The sequence below is a fragment of the Ambystoma mexicanum genome, chromosome 10 (genome assembly GCF_040938575.1).
Source record: "Ambystoma mexicanum isolate Mex_15411 chromosome 10, UKY_AmexF1_1, whole genome shotgun sequence".
NCBI lineage: Eukaryota > Metazoa > Chordata > Amphibia > Caudata > Ambystomatidae > Ambystoma > Ambystoma mexicanum.
This window is the reverse complement of record NC_090932.1, coordinates 434,496,387-434,522,403: the sequence shown is the minus strand read 5'-3', so window position 1 is coordinate 434,522,403 and position 26,017 is coordinate 434,496,387.

Here is a 26,017-nt window from a genome sequence, read left to right as displayed (position 1 = left end):
TGACGAGGTGTGGGGCAGTCTTCTTCTTTCCACCCGGAGGAGAACGGGAGAGTGGCAGACAGAAAGCAGAGCTATGCTGTCCAGGCCTTTTGAGGAAGCTGGGGCTGTGAGCTTACTTTCGTGGCGCGAAAGCTGGCAGAATTTGCAACACTCCCTTTTGCCCCAGACAGGGGGCTTTTCCTGATAATAGCACAGAGGCTTCACAATTTAATGTGAGTATCTCTGAAATTGATGAGCGTGCAGAGAGGGTGTTATCTTTTCAGTCAGTCAGAGTTAGATTATTATTTTAAACATAGATGTTATTTTCTTTCTCGCATTTATAATTGAGAACGCTGTGGCATAACGGAAAATAAAAAAGTGGCGTGTGATATGTATATGCTTTTGTCTTTTCTTTTAGATGGTACACTGTCTACTGTCTTTGGGGTTCAAGGTGTTGGTAAGAAATGAGAAATGAATGTGTTATTATGAACACAGGCTGTTTATGTATCCAGAAGAAGTGTTAAATTGTTTTTACATGTACACCGCAAAACCTGTTTTAAACCGTAGTGTGTACAAAAAGAAAAATTCTCTTTAAAACCAAATCAGTGGAATTGGGTTTTCTGTGCCTTTGTGAATTACTTGACCAAGAGGGGAAACCACAGGGAAACACCGCAGTAAAATAGTTTACCTCATTTATCTGATAAAGTGGGAGATAAAAGTTTGGGAACCAGCTAGCAAGCTAGAAAATGTATGATGCATGTGTGTGTATGGTGAATCATTGATTGTTATGAAAAGTATTGTGAACAATCCGTCAAAGGCAGTAGTCCGGTTTCGTAAATAAGTGACCAGAAAAGCAGCTAGTGTTGTTTTGTCCCTGCAAGTGCAAAGCCCGATAGTCTGCACTTACAGTCAACCCTAAACAGAATACAAATATTAGAAAAGGGACAGTCTTGTCCCATCATATTTGGCATTACTATGAATATGGTGTCCTACCACTGTTTTATCACAATACTAAAATACCACCCAAGTTATGTAATAGCCCTCTGACAAAACCCCTAACATATTTCGGTGCGTTGGCTTGTGGGAACAACTGGAAGGTAGTTACTGGGCATGGCAAGTGTGTTCAGCACGGCCCTTTGGTGCATTTAAAATGGAACTAATTCTGTGAGTTGATAGTGTGGCGCTGCACAATGTCATTATGTCCCAGATTGAGGCACATTTTTCTGAACTGGTGAACTACCTGAAGGCAAAGCTATTTGCCCATGGGGTGTGGTCATCAGAAAATTCTGTCCTTTGACTAGATCTCATCTGTGGGGAGGTGCAAAAAGAGCCATTAAATGACATTTTTGAAGAAGGCAGCATTATCCAAGTCTGCCTTTTTTGACTTTTTAGAGCTGCAGACAAAAATGCTGAAAAAGATTGCTTATTAAGGCTATGTGCAAAGATTTGGTTCCTCTTAAATCGGTCTTTAAGACTACAGGATAATGATGTTGAAGTAATTAATAAATTATAGATCCGTTTGGATGAGGCAAGTGAACAGGCAAAAAGTTTAAAATTAGAATCATGTAACATAGCGATGCAATCTAAATGTAGTGAGTTGGACAAGCAGCTTTCTAAGAGGAGGAGACAGTTTGAGGAGCGAGTACAGGAACTGAAACAGTTAAAAGGAATCATAGACGCGGTCAGACAGGGCAAAGATGACACCACTTTGAATAACATGGAGAGAGAAAACGAATTTCACACTATTGAACAAGAAATGGCCAAAATGCTAGATGAGAATGACCAGAAGGATAGGGAGTTTAATCAGTGCCAAATGCAAATAAATGAAATGCAAACTGTGATTAATAAGATTAATGGTGAGAACTCTAACCTTTGTCAGGAGATAGACCGACTTCATAAAAGGTGCAAAGATTTGGAAAAGCAAATATCTAGTTTTATATCTCAAGAAAAGCCACAAGTCACCACATTTAATGGTATAGAGATTAGTCCCAACTCTGCATGAGGGAACAATGTACCAATGGCTATACCAGAGGCTAGGCCTGATTGTAGCCCATTTGGGGGCTTCCATTCACCCACCGCTGGTTACTATCAACCGTGTCCACCTGAGAAAAGGAATGAGCGATGGAATAAGACATCCCCGAATATGTCGCTAAGTAACTCCATCAAGATAATGAAATCCATCAAAGCTTTGATTAAACCATTTAAAAAGGGAGGCGATTTTTGCATAGAAGATCACTTAGAATCAGTACATGATATATTCAAAGCCCTTCAAATACATAGGGAACAGTATAGACAGCACTTTCATCAACTCTTGATTCGGCAACTGTGAGTATTATTAGAGGCCTTAATGAACAAGAAAACCCGTCATGGGCAGACTTTGAAAAAGAGACCAGACACCATTTTTCACCATATCAGTCGATGCAAGATGCCAAGAAATCAGCATATACAATGACAGCAAGGCCAGATATGTCACCTTGCCAGTTTCTCCAAGATTTAAAAAGAGCATTTCCCCGTTTTGATATGTCTTTTGATCCTAATTCTGTAGAATTTAAGACCACATACTTTTATGGTCTTCAAAAAGACATTGGGCCTCATTACGACCCTGCCGGCCGCAGAATGAACGGTGCCGTTCATACCGGACTGCCACATTACGAGTTTGCTCGCGGGTGGCGGTATGCACGTCTGGTCTGGCCAGATGTGCATACCACCACCCGCGAGCAGACCAGGATGCTAACAACGGACCCGTCATTAACGGGTCTGTTGTTAGCATCCTCCCCATTCCCATTGAGCCTTATGGGGGCTCAAATGGGAATGGGGACGTACCGGGTCCGCGTCCTGAAAATGGGATTTACCGGGCCCGCAAATGTCGGAATGGGCCAGTAAATGCCATTTTTCGGGACCCGGACCTGAGTCTGAGGGTAGCCATGCCTCTAAAAACAGCATGGCTACCTCCAAAATAGTAATGAGGGCCATTATATCACAGTTAATTCGTGAATTTGACCAGGAGAAATCGCTAGAGTGGATTGTTGAAGAGGGGACTAAATTATATAGTAATAGAGAGACAAAATCCAAATCTAAAGATTCCACCCCAACGGTAATGGAGATGAAGTCTGCCAAAATGACGCTTGAATCAGCCCAAAATCAGACAAGGAACAATATGGCATACGATCAAAAGGGCGTGCCACCACAGAGGACGCCACCCCAAACACCTGTGTTTCAATCACATGATTCGGGCAACAGAGAAAATTACATTAGTCAGTCCTAGACATTTGGGTGACAGAAGTAGAGTGGGATACCAGCCCGATTTGTCAGGCATGAATAACAATCAAAATCCAAATCAAGAACCAATGGCCCATACCAGACACTGGGGACACAGAGCAGATTTGACCCCAATACTATGGTGCATGGCAATCAAGACAGACCCCAGTATGTGGATAGATTTATTGAAAATGTAAATCAACATAGGGGACAGTTCCCACAAAATGAAAGACAAAATATGAACAATGTCTCGCGCCATTATAATCATTCACCACCACCAGTCGACCACAGCCAAAGGATGGTCACACCGTGCTCTCCACTTCCTATGAACCAGGAATTCAGAAACAACTCAAATAGAAATCAAACTCCTGAGAGATACCAGAACAGATTCAACCAGGGTGAATTTAACCAGTACCGGCCTAGGAAATTGACAGATTTCAATGCATTGAGGCCCAGGTTAAAATGTTATCTGGGCAGATAGGGAAACTCTGTGCAGTTCAAAAACAGCCACAAAGTGAGGGTGCAGAATGTCAGAGGAGTGATCTTGTGTGCTCTGACATCAAGCAACTATGTAATAACCCCTGCAGTGATAAAAGTACAGAATCCCATGAGCCCGTTTTGTGTAACGTTCCTGAATGGCTTGCTGATTCAAACATGAAAATACCCACCAATGAAAGTGAGATAAGTAGTACACACCCACACAAAAAGGGAGTGTGGTTCAATTTAGAGTTGAATCAAACTATTGAAGTGTGTTCAGATGAAAAACAGAAAGGAGAAAATAAACAAGAATATCCAAAAGAACAGAGAGACAGATTTAAAAAGGACATCCTATGCTATGATAAAACACCTGATAAAGAGGTAGGATTCGTTGTTAAAATATCCTCCCTTGATAGTCAGAATACTGACGAAATGCAGACAGGAAACATGATTGCTGAAAAGGAGGGTGCAGGCCAGTAACCTGAAGAGTATTTTGAGCCACACATATTCCAAGAGACCAAGAGGACAGGCACCATGCAAGATGCAAATGAGTGTTCTGAGCCAGAAAATGACCAGCTACCACATGATTTTTTTTGAGGATGTTCAGCCAAAGAACTGCAGTGTGAACACTGAAGGTCACCGATCAGAGGGGCAGACAGTGGCTACACCCCAGATGGGTTCTGAACGTGGAATAATAATTCCCAAAATGAAATGGGCAAAAAGGAGGGAAAGGTATAATTTCACTTGCCCCTGTGTTTGGCAATAAGTGAAAAGGGCCCGAGAAAGGTGAGTCCTGAAATCAGCAGAAATTCACACTTTTTAAGTGTGCTGGAAGAAGTCGAGGATAGGTATTATGCTCCCTATTACTGTGGAAGAGAGATGCAATGCATTTGCAGTGATTGACACGGGCGACAGGCCACAATCATGTCCAAAGAGCTAGTATCAATGAAGGGAGATCCCCACAAAATCATATCAAAGTGAGACAAAGTGAAGGCCCAGTACACAATTTCAATGGTGAGGAGACACCTACCGAAGGTGTAACTGAGGTTGACATAAAGATACGAAAAAACGCAGGATGAGACAGGAGGTGTTGACAACATCTTTCAGTGGAATTCCATTTCTGATGGGGACAGATTGCCTGAAGAGATTGACGCCCTCATCGATGGAGTGAATGGGGTCATCTGGTCCCTAGCCAAAACGCCATTGAGGCCTAAGAAGGTGAGGCCACAAAACAAAAGTATAAAAGAATGCCATACTGTGGCTAAATCAGATGATGCAGTGGAAGTGTATCTTCAGAATGGCTGTGTGCCTAGTGTCACAGCCATTCTAAGTGTCAGGGTGAAATGTGAGGTGAAAAAGAGAAACAATATCTAGAGATTTATTTGGACACCAAGAAAAAATGGCAAACAGAAATAGATGAAAACACATTATGCTTTTTCTTAAAAGAAGAAAATAACAAACTACCTCTCATTTCAGAGGTGAACACAGAGAAACACATTTCGACCCTTTCTGAAATACAAATGGGAGATGGGCAGCCATGGATTGCTATCCGTGTAAATGGTCATTCTGAAATAATAAAGGCAACTTTAGCACTTGAACAGGAATTAGTTTCATTAATGAGAAAATACTCCAGCAAATAATTGACAGGGAGGAGATCCCAAAATTCAGAATAAAAAACCAACACGTTTTTGGTTTGGATGATCCGAATTGAGGGAATAGAATTGTAGGAAGATGCATGCTAAAGGTTACCATTGACCCGAAAACTGTCTGTCACAATGTGTGGATAGTGAGTGGGACACAGAATGATTTTTATTTGGGAAATGACATTATGCACAGAATGTGTATGGTGTTGGACTTCCTCAATCAAAAAGTGTGGTCCAGGTTAGGAGGACCTGCACCTGAGTTTGAAGACAAGAGACAGGCTTATCATTGTGCCCAGTTGGTACCATATGCAATTGAGCTACAGGTGAAGAAGGAGGTTACAATTCCTGCATTCACCAGACAAGTTAATCTAACGCTAAAACACAGAAAGGGACAGCAGATAGGGGATTCTGATGCATTTGTGTGCCTAAATGACTCCATGAGGCAGCAAGGGTTAGAATGTGAACATACGCCACTGGTTGAGATTGGGGATGGACCCATTAAGATACTGGTGGATAACAAAGGATGTCAGGATATTTATTTACAAGAGAATTCAGCATTAGGAATGGCAATACAAAAATCTCATTATACTGCAGATTTCAGTAATGCAGTGATCAGGAATATCCCTGAAAGATATCTGAATGCACAGGGGGTGTTACCAGAATGTTTGGACTCCCAACCTACAGGAATATTCAAAATGCAGTTTGTGTATCCTTATGAATCAAGTGAGACAGTTGCGGTGTCACCAAGATAATTGCATATTATTCGATTTAAACGAGAATAAGATGGAGAAGCAGCATGTTGAAATGGAAGTCAAGATTCCAAAATATTTAAGTGTGTCTACTCACCAAAGAGATATAGCCACACGGTTAGAGAAGAGCACAGAGGTTCCTCCATTGGAAGATTTCCCTGAATTTTCAAAAATGGTAGTGAAACAAGTTCAGGCTTCAGAAGCATGTATGAATGACGAGGAAAGGAATGAGTTGAGGAAAATATTCCTGGAATTTAAAGAGGTTTTTGCCACAGAAGCATATGATTGCGGTCTAACCGATTTGCCTGTTGCCACATTGCCAGAGAGACATGGTAGGCAACCAGTGTTTGTGCGTCAATATAGGTTGCCACCAGCATGTTTGGAATCATTAGCTGAGATCATTTTTATTTTTTATTTTGTATTTAGCATTTGGTTTTGCAACTTAAACCTTACTATACATTACTAAATATCAAACAAAATGAAACATGCTACAGAATACGAATCTCAATTTAAAATTCATCCAAATTAGTATTTTTTTCAAGTACGAAATTTTCTTTAGTCTACCACAAACGTCGCCGGGGGCACCCTTTACATTTTATCAACTCAACGAAGGGTGAACATGGATTTACCAGTTTACTCACTCGTCCAGAGGGATGCTCCCCTTGCTTCCATCTAGTTTTTGGAATGAGGTCATTTATCCCCCAACAAATCAAAAGGTCTTTCACAAAGGCTAATAGGGCTAAAGTCAGCGAGGTTTATGTGCTTGACATCAGTCTTCCCCCACCATTCTTCCGCCGTCAGGGTTGTGAATTTACAAAAGTGCTTAGCCAGCAATTTTGTTCGAGGCTCAATGCAACCATGACAATGTAGCATAAGATGAAATAAAGTTTTACGATCATGGCACACAGATGACACTGATATTTCTGAGTACCCGGTGGTCTTCTAACTTCCACAGCTTCCTTATTTAGATAGAGATTCATCCTCACCCTCAAAAAATTATCAGTTTGAATTTACAAGGGAATTTGGACATGTAAGGTGGAAGGGATCCTCTTACTATTACATCCTTAAAATTATTGCCATAAATCTTTGAATTAGTTTGCAACTACAGCGTTTGAATACAGTCCAGGTCATACAGTTTTCTTTTGACTCTGGCTGGCCGATCACCCAGAGATTTAGCTGTTTCTCGATAGATAATTAAGGATTTAGAATCCAGAGGAATTATTAGGCCCATTTATAGCACCTCAAACACTCCCATTTTGGGTATGTTGAAATCTAATGCTCAAAGGTGTTTGTGTGCAGACTTGAGAAAGTTAAACAAAAGGGTGCCTGTTTCCAGGTGGCCACTTCCATTTATTGATCAGGGTCTCGCACAGGTACACGGGTCAAAGGTATTTACTACATTAGATCTTACAGCTGGTTATTGGTGTGTGCAACTGGCTGAAGACATACAAAATGTGTTTTCATTTTCGTTCGACAAAACCCAATATGCCTGGTCCTGAACACCCTTTGGGTATGTCAATAGTGGGATGAATTTGGGATATTTCTGAAGAAAGTGCTCCGAAATGCCGCGGAAAGGGGGACAATAGTTTATGAAGATGATGTGCTGATTAAAAATGAAAACCTGAAGAGTCATTTTAATGAGATTAGACATGTTCTTGGCCAGTTAAAGAAGGCCGGAGCAAAAGCATCTTTGCAGAAAGCACAGTGGGGCAAAAAGAGAGTGAATTTCTTGGGTCAGGAGGTGACTGAGCATGGGTTGATTCCACAAAAGAAAAGGGTGGAGGCAATACAGAAGTTAAAAGATCCTACTAACCTGAAAGGATTGAAGAGCTTATTAGGGATGACAGGATATAAGAGGAAGTTTATTGAGAATTACGCAGCGATTTCTCAACCCTTAACCAAATTACTGAAGCAGAGTGTACCCTGGAAGTGGGCGAAGGAGCAATGTGAAGCGGTGGCTAGGCTGAAAGAATGTCTCATGAAGGCGCCATGCTTGGTCTATCCCTTAAAGAGCCAGGATTTCTTTGTAGAAATAGAGTTCACTGATCAGTGTATGTCAGTTGTGTTATCTCAGAGGCATGATTTAAATCACGGAACTATTGCATATGTGAGCAAGGCATTGTCTCAAGTTGAAACTAAATTCAGTGAATGTGAAAAAGCACTTGTGACGATTGTTTGGGCATTGCAGCATTTCCGCCCCATCATTCAAGGAGAAAAAGTAATTATTGAAACAAATTACCAACCCCTACAGTTTCTGCAAAGTAAAAGGATTAGGTCAGGTAATTTGGCACAGTCCAGAATTACTTCCTGGACATTGGCATTACAGGGATTCCCTGTAGAAGTAAACTATGGACAAAATAAAAAAAGAGCCCAGTTGCCCAAGGGCTGGCGGATCTGCATGATTGCGCAGCTGAATGTACACCTGATGAAACAAAAATAGAGTCTGATTTGAACGTTGTATTTCTGACTGCGGCAGCTTTCTCTTGGAGTCTCCTGGATGCCCCCTGAACCCGGGGAGTCCAGGAGACTCCAAGCAAAAGCCACCACAGTCAGAAATACAACGTTGTTGTTTTTGTGATTGCTGTGGTTTTCTAACCACAGCAATCAGAAATACAACAACATTGTGTTTATAATTACTGCGCCTTCACTTTCACTTTCATTTTACGTTTTCTGTGTTTTCCTGGGCTTGGGGAACACCCAAAGCGTAAAATGAAAGTGAAGGCAGCCTCCATGTACATCTCTGCTCTGGCTGCAGTAAGCAAAAGCTCCCAGTAGGGGGCTTTTTCTGCTTGTTTAGTGCTGCCAGCGCAGAGCTTAACAATGGCAGTGGAGGCTGCCTGAAATGCCAAAATGGTTGCTCCCATGTAAACTCTTTGAGCCTCGTTTGCTCAAAAGTTTACATAGGAACTTTCATTAAAATAATGTTTAATGCATGTTTTTCATTTTCATTATTGCCCACCTGTTAGGACAATCATTTTTTTGAGCGCACTATTTCTTTAATCTGTTCTTTTTCTATTGACTTTAGATGACTAATTCCTTGCCCCTGCAGGGTCGGATCCTTGGAGGGCTGGACCTTTGGAGGATGCCACTGGATCGGAGGCCCCAGAAAAGGGCCCGGACCGAGAAAAGGGTGATGATGACCCAACCTGAGAACTGGATATGCATTGTGCTACTCATATTGGGTGTTCCACAGGTCGTCATAGAACCTGGACCAGCATCCGGAATTGCAGTGGAGGAGCCACTTGGATTCATCTTGGGAAATCGAAGACTAGTATATCAGAACATATACATTAACCTAAACCCTGATCTTATTGTCGAGAAATTTGTGAATGAAACCGTAATTGCATTGATTCAGGTGAGAGAGTTGATAGAACTGGGGGGGGGAGTTCAAAGAGCAATATCACAATTAATTCAGGGGTATATCTTGTTGTACTTTGTGTCATCCAATATCATCCATCAAATGATAGCAAGGATTACACAGAGAGAAGCGAAATGGTGCAGGTTAAAACTGCATTTGAAATGGGGAGTGTTATGCCTTTATACATGAACATAGAAAGGATGGAGGTTGGTTTTTTATTATGCATCCCATATATTGCTCCCGAGTTGATATATCAGACCAAGTTGGTGCATAATGTGGGATTTTGGCAGAATGATAAATATGTCAAAATCAAAACCCCAGAGGCAGTGGTGTTTCAATCCTGGGAACCTGATGTTTATTTGATTGCAAATTTGGATACCTGTGTAAAATTTAAGGAGCAGAACTACATGTGCCCGGGAAAGCCATTTGTTCCTGAAGTTGCAGATGCTATTTGCAGGTTCAAACCGGATCCAGTGGTGTCTGGGGGATATGAAGTGGTCATCAGTAATCCTGGGATTGAGGAACTATCCCAGGACAGGTTGATTAAAAAGAGGTGGTTGATAAGCACTTCTTTGAAAAACTATACTGTCACTCATATGAATCATGGGTCTTTCATTGTGAAACAATTGAAACATAGTGTGTTCTACATATCTGTCCCAAAGGATACAGACGTTTCAGTAGGGGGTTTGACTATATTTCATGCGGCTGATGAATTATGGGAGGGGAAAGTGAAGAATATTGAATTCTTCTGGAGAGATTCATTCCCTATTGATCGGGATATAGAATTTCTATTGAACCACAAACAGATGCATACCGTCAGAATGAATTTGAAGAAAGATAATATCATTGTGAGTAGCCTGGGTTTGATAGAAAGAAATGCATTCAACTGGTGGACCTGGGTAGAAAGAGGTATGATGAGTCTGGCAATTCCAATTGTTTTAATGGGGGGGGTGGCTAGTTGCTCTCAGCATTAAGATGAGTATGTTTGTCATGATTCTGACAACAACAGGGAAGGAGAGATGCCCTGTGGTGCACGCATTCTGAAAGGGTTGATTTGTGTTTCTCCTGCAGTGATATCGCAGGCGATGTCTACAGGAGAAAAAGGAGTGAGTGTAGGGAAAAATAATAGAAGGATAATGCACTTTCGTGGGGGCAGCACACACTGAATGCTGTAGTGGCACTGTGAATGAAAGACAGCAAATGGAAATGCACATTATGCACGCTAAATTGTTCCATGTTATGGTGAATGAGCCATCTGTACAGTTTGCACTGAATACATATGCTAACCTAAATTAATCAACTAACGCGTTCCCATAAAATAACACTCCCCAATAATTAATGTACCCTTTAACATTGCAGTGAAAAATGGTTTAGATGACAGATTCTGTTTGTTTTTCATTAGATGTTTTTCATAACGTGCAAGAAAAATGCATTGACTGTCCTTTCATTCAGAAGGCGTATTGTATGATCCAGGAAGCAATTTGATACAATTATACTTGGGAGGTGGTGTTTGGAGTGAACAAATGCCATGATTATAGACGAAGCTGAGGTGATATAAGACCTCAGGAGAAGGGGCAGGAGGTAGTTTGGGTGACAAAGCTACTCCACAAATGTAGGAGGATGAAGAGGTGGGGGCCAGTCTTCTTCTTTGCATCCAGAGGAGAACGGGAGAGTGGCAGGCAGAAAGCAGAGCCAGGTAGTCCAGGCCTTTTGACAAAGCAGGGACTTTGAGCTGACCTTTGTGGTGAGAAAGCTGTGCAGAATTTGCAGCACTCCCTTTTTTGCTGATAATCCACTTCAGAGAGGGGGCTTTTCCTGATAATAATGCAGAGGCTTCACAATTTAAAGTGAGTATCTGTGAAATTGAGTAGCGTGCGGAGAAGGTGTTATCTTTTCAGTCAGTCAGTCAGAATTAGACTTTTATTTTAAACAGAGATTTTATTTTCTTTCTCGGATTTAAAATTGAGAACGCTGTGGCATAACGGAAAATGAAAAAGTGGCTTGTCCTATGTATATGCTTTTGTCTTTTCTTTTAGATGGTACACTGCCTACTGTCTTTGGGGATCAAGGTCTGAGTAAGAAATGAGAAACAAATGTGTTATTATGAACACAGGTTGTTTATGTATCTGGAAGAAGTGTTACATTGTTTTTACATTTATACCGCATAACCTGTTTTAAACCAGTGTGCACAGAAATAAAAACCTACTTAAAATCAAATTAGTGGAATTGCATTTTCTGTGCCTATGTGAATTCCTTGACCAAGAGGGGAAACCACAGGGATGTGCCCCAGTGTATCAGAAGCTGTAAAATGTTACCTCATTTACATGGTAAAGTGGGAGATAAAAGTTTGGGAACCAGATAGAAAGCTAGAAAATGTATGATGCATGTGTGTGTATGGTGAATCATTGATTGTCAGGAAAAGTATTATGGACAATCTGTCAAAAACAGTAGTCCAGTTTCATAAATAAGTGACTGGAAAAACAGCTAGTGCTAAGAGGGGAAAGGGAGGGTTGGGCGAGGCTGGTTGAGAGGCTTTGCAAGAGGAAGTGGAGTTCTGAACATTTTTTAATGTTATTCAAGTAGGACAGCATATTAAACTCAGAAGTTTGATATCTCAATAGATTAAAGCACCTAATTCAGGCATCTACATGTTACCTGCCGGTTCCAATTTGAATCTGGGTAAGAGCAATTCAGTCTTTCATCCTACTAAAGTTGATCAAATGAGTAAAGTTGAAGGGGGAACTGTAAGTTTGCATTGCAAACCAGCACAGTCAGTAATATCTCAAGTATTCATGAGCCTGCGTTTCATCATTTAGCGGTTGACATTTTGTGTATTATTGAGATTCATAGTATTGCAATATAGAGAGCTCACAACAAACTTCGACCTCTGAAATGCCAATAGGGCTGGAGAAGAGTCAGTCATGCATTAGGGTGCATAACATTTCATCCTGCTGAGTTTTCTTTGATGAAGAGTACTGAGATTATTTATTTATTATTAGGGAGCGAGTGAGTCATGTGTGTGTGTTTTTTTTTTACCACTGGTGGGGGTGTACCAAAGGCTCAAGCAGCCATGGTGAGATGCACTAAGAGAGTCATGGAAAACCTGGCCTGTACTCCTATGGGACCACCTCCATGTGCTGCCACACCAGATCCAGTCATGGAAAACCTGGCCTGTACTCCTACGGGACCACCTCCATGTGCTGCCACACCAGATCCAACCACCCGGTGCTCTGACAAAGGCTGTTCCTTTCTCATGGAGGAGCAGGTTGACATGCTCTACCCCATCCTCCTCAACCACGTCTACCACCACACAGACTAATCCTGTGGGGCAAAGAATCCTGTCAGCCGCCTCGCAGGCCATACAGAAGGCTGTTGACCCTTACCTTTCAAGGGTCACAATACTATGTTTATACTGCAACACACTGATCTGAAGGGAGGAGCAATTTTATAGTGCTTCCAAGGCCATGGTAAAGGAGCACGAGAAACACTGCCTCCTACCTTAAATTTAAGGCCCACCCAACATCTGTCCCCATCCACCTGCCTCTGTGGTTGGTGCCCCTTCCCTCCTTTCCCTTTCCCACCTTAGCTTACAAAACAAAATCCAAAGAAATATATAAACCAAAAACACCAAAAAAAGTTCCTTTAGGAGCCACTTTTCACAATAAAAAACATTGAAGTAAATGAAAAAATTGCAGCACCTTTTGCAGCCCATATAGTCCCGAACATTGCGATAGTGTGCGACATATGAGAAATTTCAGGCGTGGGTGTGGGAATGAAAATCATTTAAATTCTTTTTCATTCAAAAACGGTGTCTCTTAAAATATTTTTTTTTATCTTTCTGGCTTGTACATTTTTTGTTGATTATTTGGTTTTATGTACTGAACTAACAAATGTTCTACTGAACACAATGATTATGAACTTTCACAAAAGGTGCTTCTAATTTGTTTCCTTTTTTCTTTTTGTTTACTTCAACTACTACAGAATACTTGAATCCATAATTTATGAGTCAGATGCACTCCACTTCTTTGAAAAATGTTGACAATATCAAATTTGTTCACATTGCGCCTTACTTTCTCAATTTGTGGACAAAATACATTTGAGCGCATCCACATTTGTCTCTGAGCTATCCGATAAAAAATAATTGTACAATGTTGAAACATTTCCATCAACTTTCCAAATGTATTCTTCATGGCAAACTGTAATGCAATTCCAGTAACATAGCCCAAGCATTTGCCTCCACAGTGAACTACAGTGATGTCCACATCAAGTTAACCATATTCTCACAAAATGGGAGGAATTCCGCCCACTTAATTCCTCAAACTCCATAACATGAAACTTGAAATTAATCTAATCCAAGATTCTCAGACAATCCACAATTCTCAGAATACACCTTTAGCCAATGGGCCCAGGAATCACCAATGATCCAGACATTCTGCTTCCACAAAGCCGTAGCCATAGCAATCTTCACTGCACACATCAAAGGTAACTCTTGCTACCCAGTCTTCCTGCACCCCACACACCACACCCAGGAAACTTGTTTGGCTGATTCGCCGATGTCCGCAGATATCCATACTCAACTTTCCATGGTTGTCGCAGTCCCCTTTCAATGTCAGGAATCCTTAAAAGACCCCAAATGGCACATACGATGTCCGCAGACTACCGCCGTGTCCGCAGACACTGTAGCAGAGGGCAGACTTTTAACCTTTTTTACTTTTATGTTTCTAACACTCCCTCATTGGCTGCTTTCAAGCAGTCACACATCCATCCACCAATCACATCCAAAAACTCACATGTAACCCTGTCATCTCAGTTCAACACTTAAGATGTACTCTTGAACTCTCAGAGTACATTTTATAACTCTTTTACAAATGTATGAATACAGGGTTCCTGCCACTTACCCTGTAATAAGCTTCTCAATAATCATATTCTCGTTTTTAACCACTCTAGCAAATGCCATGTATTGCAGCATTCAGCACCTGCTCACATCAGGTGGCACTTACTTACAATGCTATGGGTTTAAAAATATTTCTTTTTTGTAGCATTTTCATGAAAGTAAAACAAATGCACTTGTGCATTTATAGCAGCACTGTGTGTTACTTTTTTCTAAAAGAAAGGAAAAGCAGATTGAAAAGATGTGTACAACATTTTTAAGTGGCACTTGGTGTGTGAAAGTTTAGTACGTTGCAGTACATGCATACTGGCCAACATGACCCATTCCAAGTCATAAGTGCTTATCAAGTCTTGGTTTTTTCTTTGCATTATGTGACTTGTAATACCACCTCTCCCATTACACAATTCAGACTACAAGTCCCAGAATGCAACATAAAAAACCAGGACTGGAATGGAAGATTCAAAAGTCTGATATTTATATGTAACGAAAAATGGAAAATGCTGGGCGTTTAAAAATATTTCTTTTCATTAAAGTTAATAAATGCATATATGCATTAATAGCAGCACTGTGTGTAACTTCTTTCGAAAAGAAAGAAAAAGCAGATGCAAAAGATGTATACAACATATTTAGGGCCACTTAGTGTGTGGATGTTAAATATCTTGGCAGTACATGCATACTGTAATGGCCACAGGCCACAGAACACAAAAACCACACCATCTAGTGATGGGGGCAATGAGTCACTTGACTCACTTATGTCCCTTTGGGACCTATAAACACAGGGACCCTGGCGCCAGGCTCATATAGAGATGTGAGCAGGAACACTTTATTTCCGTGAAGGAGTGCTTTTACTTTATATCGGTGCAGGAGTGCTTTTATTTTATAAGAACTTTCCAGGAGCTGAGAGCCTTTATTCAGGAGAACATCCTCATGTGCTGACTCATCGGGTGTGGCTCCCTAGGCCTGGTCTTCATGTGCTGTCTCATCGGGTGTGGCAGGGTATGGCAGGCAGGCTGAACCTGGTGGGCGTGGCTTCAGAACCTCAGCTATATAAGCTGCTCCATCCTTAAGGCCAGTGCGTCGCATTACTGTGCACTCATGTGCAACGTGACGCTCACCGCCGCTTGGACCAGTTTACTTACCTTTGGAAACCAGGAATTCTCCTGCATACTCACCTCCAGGAAACTGGTGCTTCATCGCTTCATCTGCAGACTCATTTCCTGACATCCAGTGATCTTGAACCCGACGCCGCAGCGCCGCACTCCACACCCACAAACTCGGACCCTGTGAAGAAGAAAAAAGACAAGGTTAGAACATCAGTCCTAGGGCCATGCCGCATTTGAACCCTGTGCGCCCCCTAATTAACAATTTACCAGCTACTGTACCACTGCAGCTTCGTTCCTCATTCCATCGAGCTGTCGCCTCGAGCTCTGCAGCTTCTGCCAGGCCGACTACATCACCTGCAAGGGAAGAAAGCAAAAGAGCAAACATCAAAAGTGGAACGGACAGCAATACAAGCCAACAATCTTTACAACACAACAAAAACAGACAAGGAAAGACAAAGACAAACAGGAACACTTACCTGAAGTATGGTGGCTTAGTCGCAGCAGGACTGGACAACCACATGCAAGGGACCAGTGAAGGAACTCGGTCCAGATCATACAAGCGCCCCTGCCAGAAGCAGCAGGACGGAGTGCTCGCCAAAACTAATCAACAGGTGAGCTTTCCAGGGACAGCGCATCCCACAGGTACCACGGTTTGGGAGAAGGGGTCTGGAAGGGGATCAAGTGCACAAGCTGGCATACTCACGCCCCAATTCTCCACGCAGGAGCAGTCCCGAGCAGCATCACCTATTACCACCAGTTACCACATAAGCGCAGAGGGCAAAGTTGGACTCGAGCAACCTCACACCCGGGAGAGCTGCAACCGTGACCCAACGCCTCCACAGAAACCAGGTGAGCGTAACACATACTTACTAAAATGACCCGTTCCAATCGGTAGGTGCTTGTCCAGTACGAGATTTTACTCTCCATTCTGCGACTTGTAGTCCAGGTTTTCTTCTAATAGAACACTGCAACTACAACTCCCAGAATACAAAGTAAATAACCAACACTTGATAAACACTTGCACATCTCAATTGATCATGTTGGCAAGTATACATGCACTGCCAACATATTAAGCTTCCACACACCAATTGCCACTTAAACATTGAGGGATATTGACCCACTCAATGGCATTACACCACATCACCAAGCTGCATTTGCCCAAGAAACTGCAACCTGGCTCCGCTGGCTCCTGTGCGCACCATGACCACAAACTGCATTTTGGCAGCAACAAAAGATGGCTGCACCATCCTGCCTAGTACATTTCAGGCATGATGGAACAAGGGGACACACTGAAAAAGTATGCCAGTGTGTTCTGAGACATATATATGGAATCAAGTGAACCGGCAGCACTGTGTTGCTGTGTTATGCTATTTCCATCTGTGCATTCTGAAACCACTGTGATGGAAAGGCCTTGCCAGGCCCATGATACGTCATTGTGCCTCAGAAAAAACAGGCATAATTCCTGAATGACAGGTCCAGTCTAAGTAGATTTGAAAGAAATCAACAAGCAACTTTCTTTTCACTCACACAGGAACACGCATTTATTTCTTGCCAAAATGTATCCAGGTGCAGCAGTTCAAAGAGACTTTTTACTCTGTGAACCAGGTCAAGGATAAATGCATCTTTGCTTTAAATAAAACTCCTGCTGCAAGGAAATGACTACAGCCGCAAAGACAGTGTGGGCAATCTGAGGAGCTTCAAACCGAATCAAAGAAAGAAATGCTAGCAGTTTTTAACACCTGTGAAAAAATGGGCTGTGCTGACTGAGAAGAGAAAAAATGGCCTGTTTAAAACTCAATTGTTAATGAAAGCCTGTTTACTTAGCAATAGAAAGGGTTTATGTTAGTGGTGATAATAAACACATAGGCTATCTTCTGTCATAGGTTTGCTTAATTCCAGAACCAAAGTAAGAGATTAAACAGTTTAAAGCGCATAGGCTGGTGTTGCAAGATCTCAGAAAAATCTGTTATTCCAGTTGCCAGCCATGAAACTTCTCCAAGGAAGGGAGATACACCATAAATCCAGGACACGTAGGTGCAAAGTGACAGATTGAAAAACTTTGTATGGGACAGGCAATGAGAGTTCACAAGCTTGTCTGTACTACAGGCTTGGACAATAGCAGTCTTGGGACACTCACCTGTCAGGTGTGAAGTGGCAATAAATCCTTCAATTAAGACTGGAATCTCCCTTGATGACAACTGCTTGCAGTTGGAGGAAGAAAAAAAAACAGGATCTAGTAACCAAGGGATTGCCTTTTGGTTACAGAGATTATGTTATAAAGAAACTTTAAAGACTTTTATTTCTATAGCAAGAATTAGCAAAAACTTTAAAAGTGTGCAGTTTTAAATCTAATTTTGTGGGCTATTTTTAAAACTTGGTAGAACTCATTGCTGCATGGGGAACAGAAGTTACGAAATATGACAGATTCCAAGGAAAGTAGTAATGTGGCAAACATAACATTGTATACATACATTCCTGGGGACAATTTGCATTTGTGTATAAAACTGTGGAATTTTAGGCCAAATATTTAATGTGCAAAATTACCAAAATGTATCAGAAAGGCTGAACAAGGTCGCACACACCTGAGGATTGAACTGAAATGTGATGCACTTAATATGCAACCTGTGTGTATAATTTGCCAAGAGATTGCAAGTGAAGAAATGTATACATTTGAAAAAATTGGATTTTAAGTAAAGTAAATGTGGGAGTGGTTGAGACATTGTAAACCTCACCTCATAAACCTGACATCATCTCCTTAATAGTCCAACCAACTGAGAGCGAGGCAGAGACTAGCTTCCCTGCCCAATCCAAGTGGTTTAGGGGCGGGCGTAGTTAACCTTGCCCAGCCTCTACCTTGATGATTCATTTTGCATGATAAATAAGGGTCCCTGACGAGACCGTGGATACACACACCCTCTTCCTTATTTCCTGCGCTGCGTTCCTGTTTCCGTCATCTTCCAGATTCCAGACTCCAACTACAAAGCCAAGCATTGCTGATCCTATTCCAGGACCCATTGCAAAATCCAAGCATTGCTGATCCTACTCAATCAAGGCCTACCCTACAATATTAAAACCCACTAATCTCTCAGTAAACAGGAGAAACTGTGGTACGTTTGGCATCCTAATCCAGCTTGGCTTGCCGCCACTCACTGCTTGCTGCTGCTATCCTGCTACCCTGATGACCTATTGTATCCGGTACCCAGAATTGCCAGTCCAGAATAACCATTCTTTGGTATCCAGTCCCTGTCCAGCTGATCCTGTTCCGCTGATTTTGTCTGGCTGTCCTTTGTTAGACCAGATCTGTGTGGTGACCAGAACCGCTGACTGTCCAAAATCCAAATTAAAAAGTGGACTGTGAGCATAAATAGGAACCATAGAAAACCAGAGTATATCTTGCCTTGCGTTGTCCTTAGTTCCACTCTCTAAGTCCTATCCTTATCCTGATAACTTGTAATATTGTCAAAATTCATTCTTGAAACCCTGCCTTTGATTTCTTGTGCTAGCGCCAATATCTTTAATAATTTTGTCTTGTGAAATCCTAAATCCTAAACCCTTAGTCCTCTTTAAAGTGATCAGACTTGTTCCATCAGGGCGGGCGCGGAGGTACTAGGATTGAACTTGCGAGTCAACCCTGGAGCTTACTGTGTCTCAATCTGGTAGCCTAGCCTGAATGATGTAGTGTAGAGTAAAACTGTCCTTGTTAAAAATTGATTTCTTTGCCTTTTTCGCGCCTTCATTTTCTCAAAACACACCTCACTAGATCTTGAATAACTCATCACGAATTATAATATTTCACCTGTTTTTATTAAAAAACGTTTTGGTAAATTCAGGCGGAAATTGAAAAAGTTTGCTAAATTTACAACGTGTCATTTTGATTATAACTGTTTTTAAATCTTCCATTCAATTTCGAATTGTATACTTTTGCTCAATCCATTGTGATTGCTAGTATCTTTCCAGTGTTGCTCCAGCAAAGAATTGTTTTTGCTTTAAGGGTTTTATACACATTCATTCATTTATTCATCCATTTCCGAGTGTCATTTCTAGCATTGCCAGGGTTTAAAATCTGTTTGTCTCTCTTGTTTGGGGAGGGAAAGTCAGATTTCCATTCTGTTTTCCATTTGTCATTCCTGATTACCTGCTGCTTCTGTTTATCCACTCCGAATTGATTATTTGTGGGTTGAGGGAACATTGCAGGGGGAAATTCTAACTCCAGTGCTATCTTACCTAAAATCAAAAAGTGCTCCTATTCCCTGGTGTTTTGTAGTTGTGTTCATACAAGGTTAAAGTGCATTGTTTACATTCCTATTTTTCTTATCACCCCATTGGTGATTGCTGCCCCATATTAAAAATTGTATGATTTCTTTTGAAATTTAAAATAAATAAATAAATATTACATGTTATCAACCAGCCTGGTTCATGGTCCATTGTGACCCGGGGTCTTTGAAAAGGGGGTGTGATATGAGTGGTGTACCATCTCAATATTGAATATAAAAATAAAACATAAGCATTTCAATTGCACGCTGCATACTTGGCCGAGACCAAGGTGTGCGTCGCCTGATTGAAATCCTTAACAACATCTTCTACAAATCTTTCCCATCTGCATTTCATTTACAAATAAATTACACACGGTGCTGCTATCAATGCACATATGCATGTTTTAACTTTCATGAAAATGCTCCTAAAAAGAAACTTTTTAAACTGTCTGCATTTTCCATTTTTCATTCCATATAAATGTCACACTTTCCAACCTCACTCATTACATCCCTTACACTGCCACCATCCTCCGCCTGCTCACACATATGTGTATACTGCCAAAGTATCTAAATACAGCACCTCACCTTACATATAAAGTACTCTTCTTTCCCAACAACTGCTATAAAGCACCAAACACTGCTGCAACAACAATCCGTCATTGCATTACCAGTAGACCACAGTTTCCCTATCTTTTAAAAACACTGCAACATATTACACCACAAACACAGTACTTATTTTATTAAAATCAGCTGCACAGAAATAACCTAGAAATGCACATTTTTCTCAAACCCATGTTTGCTCTGTTCCTTCTAATGTGCCAAACAGCATTACTAATACTCCAATTGTTATAACAACATAGTTAACATACTTTAGTACACCACACATAACACAACGTTATTATCTATTGTCCCCAAAATGCATCCTACCTTCATAAATAACAACGTTGCTTACTAAAAGTACTTCACCATTACCACATATACCCACTATTTTTCCTTTACAATTACAGGAAAGAAGAAGATTGCAGAAGAAAGCTACCAAGTAGGTACATTATCATAGTATGTATATCTTTCTAATTATAACAATGTAATATCACTTAAGAGCAGCCAGAATAATGGAAACTGCTCTACTGAACACCAATTAAGTCCTGCTCTCTAATCTCAACTCTAGTCCTCCCTCTGTCATCATCCTCCTTGACATTTCCTCTGCTTTTTACACAGTCAACCACGTCCTCCTGATCAATCCTCTCTGTGACAACGTGGGCATCACGGATCAGGCCCCAGCCTGGTTAACCTCCTTCCTCTCTGATCGACCCTCCCAGGTCCAACTGGGGTCCTTTCTTTCCATCACCTCACTCTCCTCTTGTGCTGTTCCCAAAGGCTCTAACCTCTCACCCCTGCTCTTCAACCTTTATTTGGCACTTCTGGCCCACCGCATCTCTATATTCTCTCCTAAGTTTCAGTGTTCTGCGGATTACACTCAGCTCTCCTTCAGGCTCCCTGCTGCCCCCTCTCCTCTCTCGCTTTCTCCTGACTGTCTATCCGCGATTCAGGAATGGTGTGCCTCCAACGGTCTCTGCCTTAGTGCCAGTAAGATCGAGATTCTTCTCATTGGTATCTCTGCTCCCGCTTTCCCCCTTTCACTCTGGCCGCCCTCCTTGGGCCTTCTAGTTGCTTCTACCTGCAAGGCAAAAAACCTTGGTGTCATCTTCGACTCCACCCTCTCATTTTCCCCTCACATCACGGACGTCTCTAAGAAGTCCCACTACCAGCTGCATCGGCTTAGGTATTCTTCCTTTTCTCACTTTCCCCCAGAGGCTCACTGTCTCCAGAGCCCTGGTTCTCTCTAGGCTGGCGTACCACAAAAGCCTCTTTCTAAATCTTCCTGCCTCTACTCTTCGCCCTCTGCAACTAATCCAGAACAGGACTACAAGACGTATCCTTGGCCTCAAGCCCAGGGATCATATTTCTCCAGCACAGAAATCCCTCCACTGGCTCCCAGTGGCTGCAAGGATCAAGTTCAAGACCCGCTGAATTTTCAACTAGGCTTTCTGGGTCCAGGACCCACAATACATCCAACTCTTTCTATTACTAAGCACTTTCCTTCTCGAGCCTTCCGCTCATCCATGTCCAAATCTCTGAGGGTCAGCCGCTACTCCAGGCAGAGAGTGGGGGGTAGATCTTTCTCCTCAGCTGGTGCCTCCCTCTGTAACAGCCTCCCTGTCACTCTCAAACTTGAGCAGGACCACCTCATGTTCCGTAAGCAACTCAAGCCCTTCCTTTTTGCTTCAGCTTTCTCTCTCTCTCCTGCTAATGTTTTTGTACTACTGTGCTAACTGGTTACCTGGCCACCCTTTGTACCTTATGGGGATCACGCTCCTTCAAGACCAGTAACCCCATGCACTTCCTTCGGGCCTAACATGCACTAGGGACTGTATCTGCAACCCTACAGTCCCTGCCTCCTCGCACTTATGGCAGCACTTACTTGAGCTTGCTTATTGCACTCTCCCCTGAGCTCCCCCTAACAATTTGCCCCTCCCTTCCCCTTGCACTTGCAACATATGAATGACACACTGCCTAAAAAGACCGTTTGTTTTGTCCTCTTTGTTTTCCCCTTCCTTCTCTTGTCGCGGTTAGAAACACTTGTGTACAGGCGTATTATAAATGCATATCATATCATATATTAACTCAGAGTATTATTTTCGAATCAACAGCATTTATTTCACTCTTATTCATTACATAGCAACATTAATGTATTTCTTTCAGCCGATATTGAAAGTAGTTATAATTCTTTGGAAATGGTGGGCATTAAAGGCAGTGATAATTCTCAATTGGTTATGTAATTAAGTGGGATGAATTTCACTGTACCAATCCTTAACTCGAGTATCCAGAGAGAAATTAGGGTACACGATCATGCCATAATGTGGCGGCCTTAGCCACCTTCCCGTTTTAATACTAAAATGGGTCCGTTTTTTTTATGAAGTTTGTTTTCCGATATGTCCCTCAGGCTTTTATGGCCTTCGTTCAGCACCTTTTGCAAGGGTTAACTTCTGTGAAAACTTTAAATAAAATTGCACCGATTTGGATCCGGTAAACAGTATAATGAATTAGTTTGCCGAGAAAAAAAAGAGTTAAGAAGAGAAGTTAGAAAAGGTGCAAGATTGGGTGTTCTGGCAACATTTAAAATAATGAAACTGACGCAGACTTACAGAAATTGGCTTAAAGGCTTTAGGTATCTCTTATATCAAAAGGATGATGAGTGTATGTTATCTGCAGTTGTTTGTAAAGACTCTTCTGGCATTTGGAGATGAATTAGGAGCAATGACCTACAAAGGTCATTGCAAACACAGCTACTATCCTGGGCCCAATGGGAGCTATACTTTAATAACATTTATTCACTCCTGTACCCTGTGGCCTGCGATCTGCAATTAAGTGGGAATACAATGTGAGACAGCTCTCGTGGTCCCTTCTTAATGTAGATCTAGAAGGAATCCTGATGACTTTTTTGGAAGGCTAAAGTGTTGAATGCTCCAGGGCCCGATGGGCTTTCGAATGCAACCTTGAAATCTGCACGACTGTTGTGTGCTAATGTTCTGTTGCAGTTATTTCAGAATATATCAAGCAGCCACCATGTTCCTCAATCTTGGAAGGATGCCATTGTCATTGAGATGTTTAAAAAGGGAGATAAGTCGAATCCTGTGTTCTGCACCCTATATAATATTTTCCATGTTCACATTATGGTCATTAGAATACTGGGCCGGGGACTCCAGTAAACTTGATATTAATCAATATGGCTTCAGAAGAGGAACCAACAGTTAATTGCTTGTTAATTTATCTTCTGGCCAAACAGATGATCATGTCCAAGTGTTGCTTATATTTAGCATTTGTGGACATTTCAAAGGCATTCAACTGTGTGGACAGCCGACGTTTGTGGAAAATGCTAAGCAGGATGGGCTGCCCAGAGTCATTAGTTAACATCTTAGAGCAACTGTATGGAGGTATTAGATTAAATGTTAGGCTGGACCAAAGAGGCTCCTATTCTGGTTGGATTGATTCTAAGCAGAGCCTGCTCCAGGGTTGCGTTCTGGCCCCATTATTATTTAACCTTAACATCTCGGATATTGGGCATCGCTGTGGAATATTGGAGCCAACCGACTGAAATTGGACAACCTGAAACTACATTACCTCCTATATGCCGATGATTCGGTGTTGGTAGACTACACTGTGGTTGGCCTACAAAGATCCTTGAAAGCAGTGGATGAATACTTTAAGGACCCTGACTTGAATATAAATCTTCTCAAGTCTAAGGTCCTGGTCTTGAATCAGCTGAAGGGGATGTCGGGTAGGCACAAATTTGCCTTGCAGATTAATTAGCAGAGATTGGAGGTGGTGGAGAAGTTCAGATACCTTTGGGTGTTACTTAAATCTAGGTTGTTGCTGGGTTTGGCCAATCAGGCTCTTAAAATTGAGTCTATGTAGGCTGCCTCCCAGCTATCAGTGGTTGATAACAAGTACGAGTGGTTCTCTATAATTCCAGTATTGAAGATGTACAATCACAGGACTGTGCCTACGTTAATTCATGGTGCAGAGGCCCAGGAAGAGGATCTCAACTGGCTGAAGGTGGAATCCCTTATTTGGAAACATGTATTATCTTTCCCAGTGGGGACCCTCTTCCCAGCCGTTTGACATATTTTGGGACTCATATTCTTGCAGGCACAGGTCAGCTGGCAGAGAGCGCAGTTACTGAGATGTATCATACTCCCTCCGGCAAATACTCTCCTTGTGCAACTCATTGTAATTTGGAAGCATGGTGGCTGTAGGTCTCTGTACAAGTGGGTGAATCTCTCCTTAAAGGTATTGGAAACCAATTCCCTGAATATGCAGGATATAGAATGGTTTTCTGGTAAGGTTAAGAAGAGACTTTTTTTAAATTGTGTTTAGTTCATCAAATAACCTTTACAATGTTCAAACACAGATACAATATAAAAATTAAATAAAAAGAATTTCATTCACATTTACAATTTCATTTTGATTGATAAAACACATTTTGCATATGAAACTTTTCTTAAAACAGGATTTTTAAAAGGAAACAGCTATTTTTCAGAGGGAATAGATATCGTTTAAGCATCAATCAAGAACAAAAATCTTATTTTTTGATAGATAGATCTTCACTCAATTTTTTGCAACATTGAATAGAAAAGCTTTTCTTAGTTTATAAACTGACAAGCAATACCTATTCTTTTATCACTTCAAGGATTTTCGTTAATCTGATACCTAAATTGATACTATTTCCCCACATACATTTATTCCATAATACACTCCTAGATATATCTGATCCTGAGTACCAATGACTCCCAAATTCCTTTATTCTCAACAGCTCAAAGTTTGTGCAGAATATCACCAGATGTTTCAAGGTCTCAGCTGTTTTTGGGACACCACAGAACCGACATTCACTACTTCGGATTGCAAATCTTTCCTTATATGAAGTCCAATTTTGTACACGATCAGAGGTGCTAATTGGTTTAATCTAAAGCGCAAATATAAACCCCTTGCAACCAAACAAGGAAATTGGAGAATATATCTGGGTAAATCACCCAATTTCCTTCTAAAATGTGTGTATTCTTTATAAGATTTACCGTTACCGATTCGATCGGAAGACACCAGTTCTGCAATTGGAATTTTCACTTGTTGGAAGGTAAGCAAGCTATTAGATCTTCTTTAGATACAGCAATTAATTCTAAAATTTCATCCTTTTTTCTTACGAATTTGGATAAAGAGGGTAGCGACCTTGAGACAATCATGATATTCAAGTCCTCGTAGAGTGAGTTTTTCGGAGGAGATAGCATCTTGCTGTAATTATTCAACAACCTCCAATTTCGTTTGGCTAAAAGCGGTAAAATACCTAGTTCATCCCAAATTATATCATTAGGGATTGAGTTTGCAAGCCCTAGCACCTTTTTCCATAATTTACCCTGAGCAATATCTAACAGGTCATCAATCTCTGCAGTACAAATATCGAAAATATACAAAATACATGGTTCAATTTTTAGCAGATAAAATTGAATAATTGGGATTATAGAAAAGGTACAGTATTTAGAGAATACACATTTGGGCAGTCAAACACTTAAGATTTTCACATAGCAACTCAATCCACCATTTCTTTGAATTCTGATTGGTTAAGGTGTATCCCAAATACCTTATTTCCTTGACAACTTGAAGATCCACCATACCAATTGACCAATTACATTTTTGTATTTTTTTTCTTCCCATCAGAAAAAATGATAATCTGTGATTTTGCCTGGTTTACCT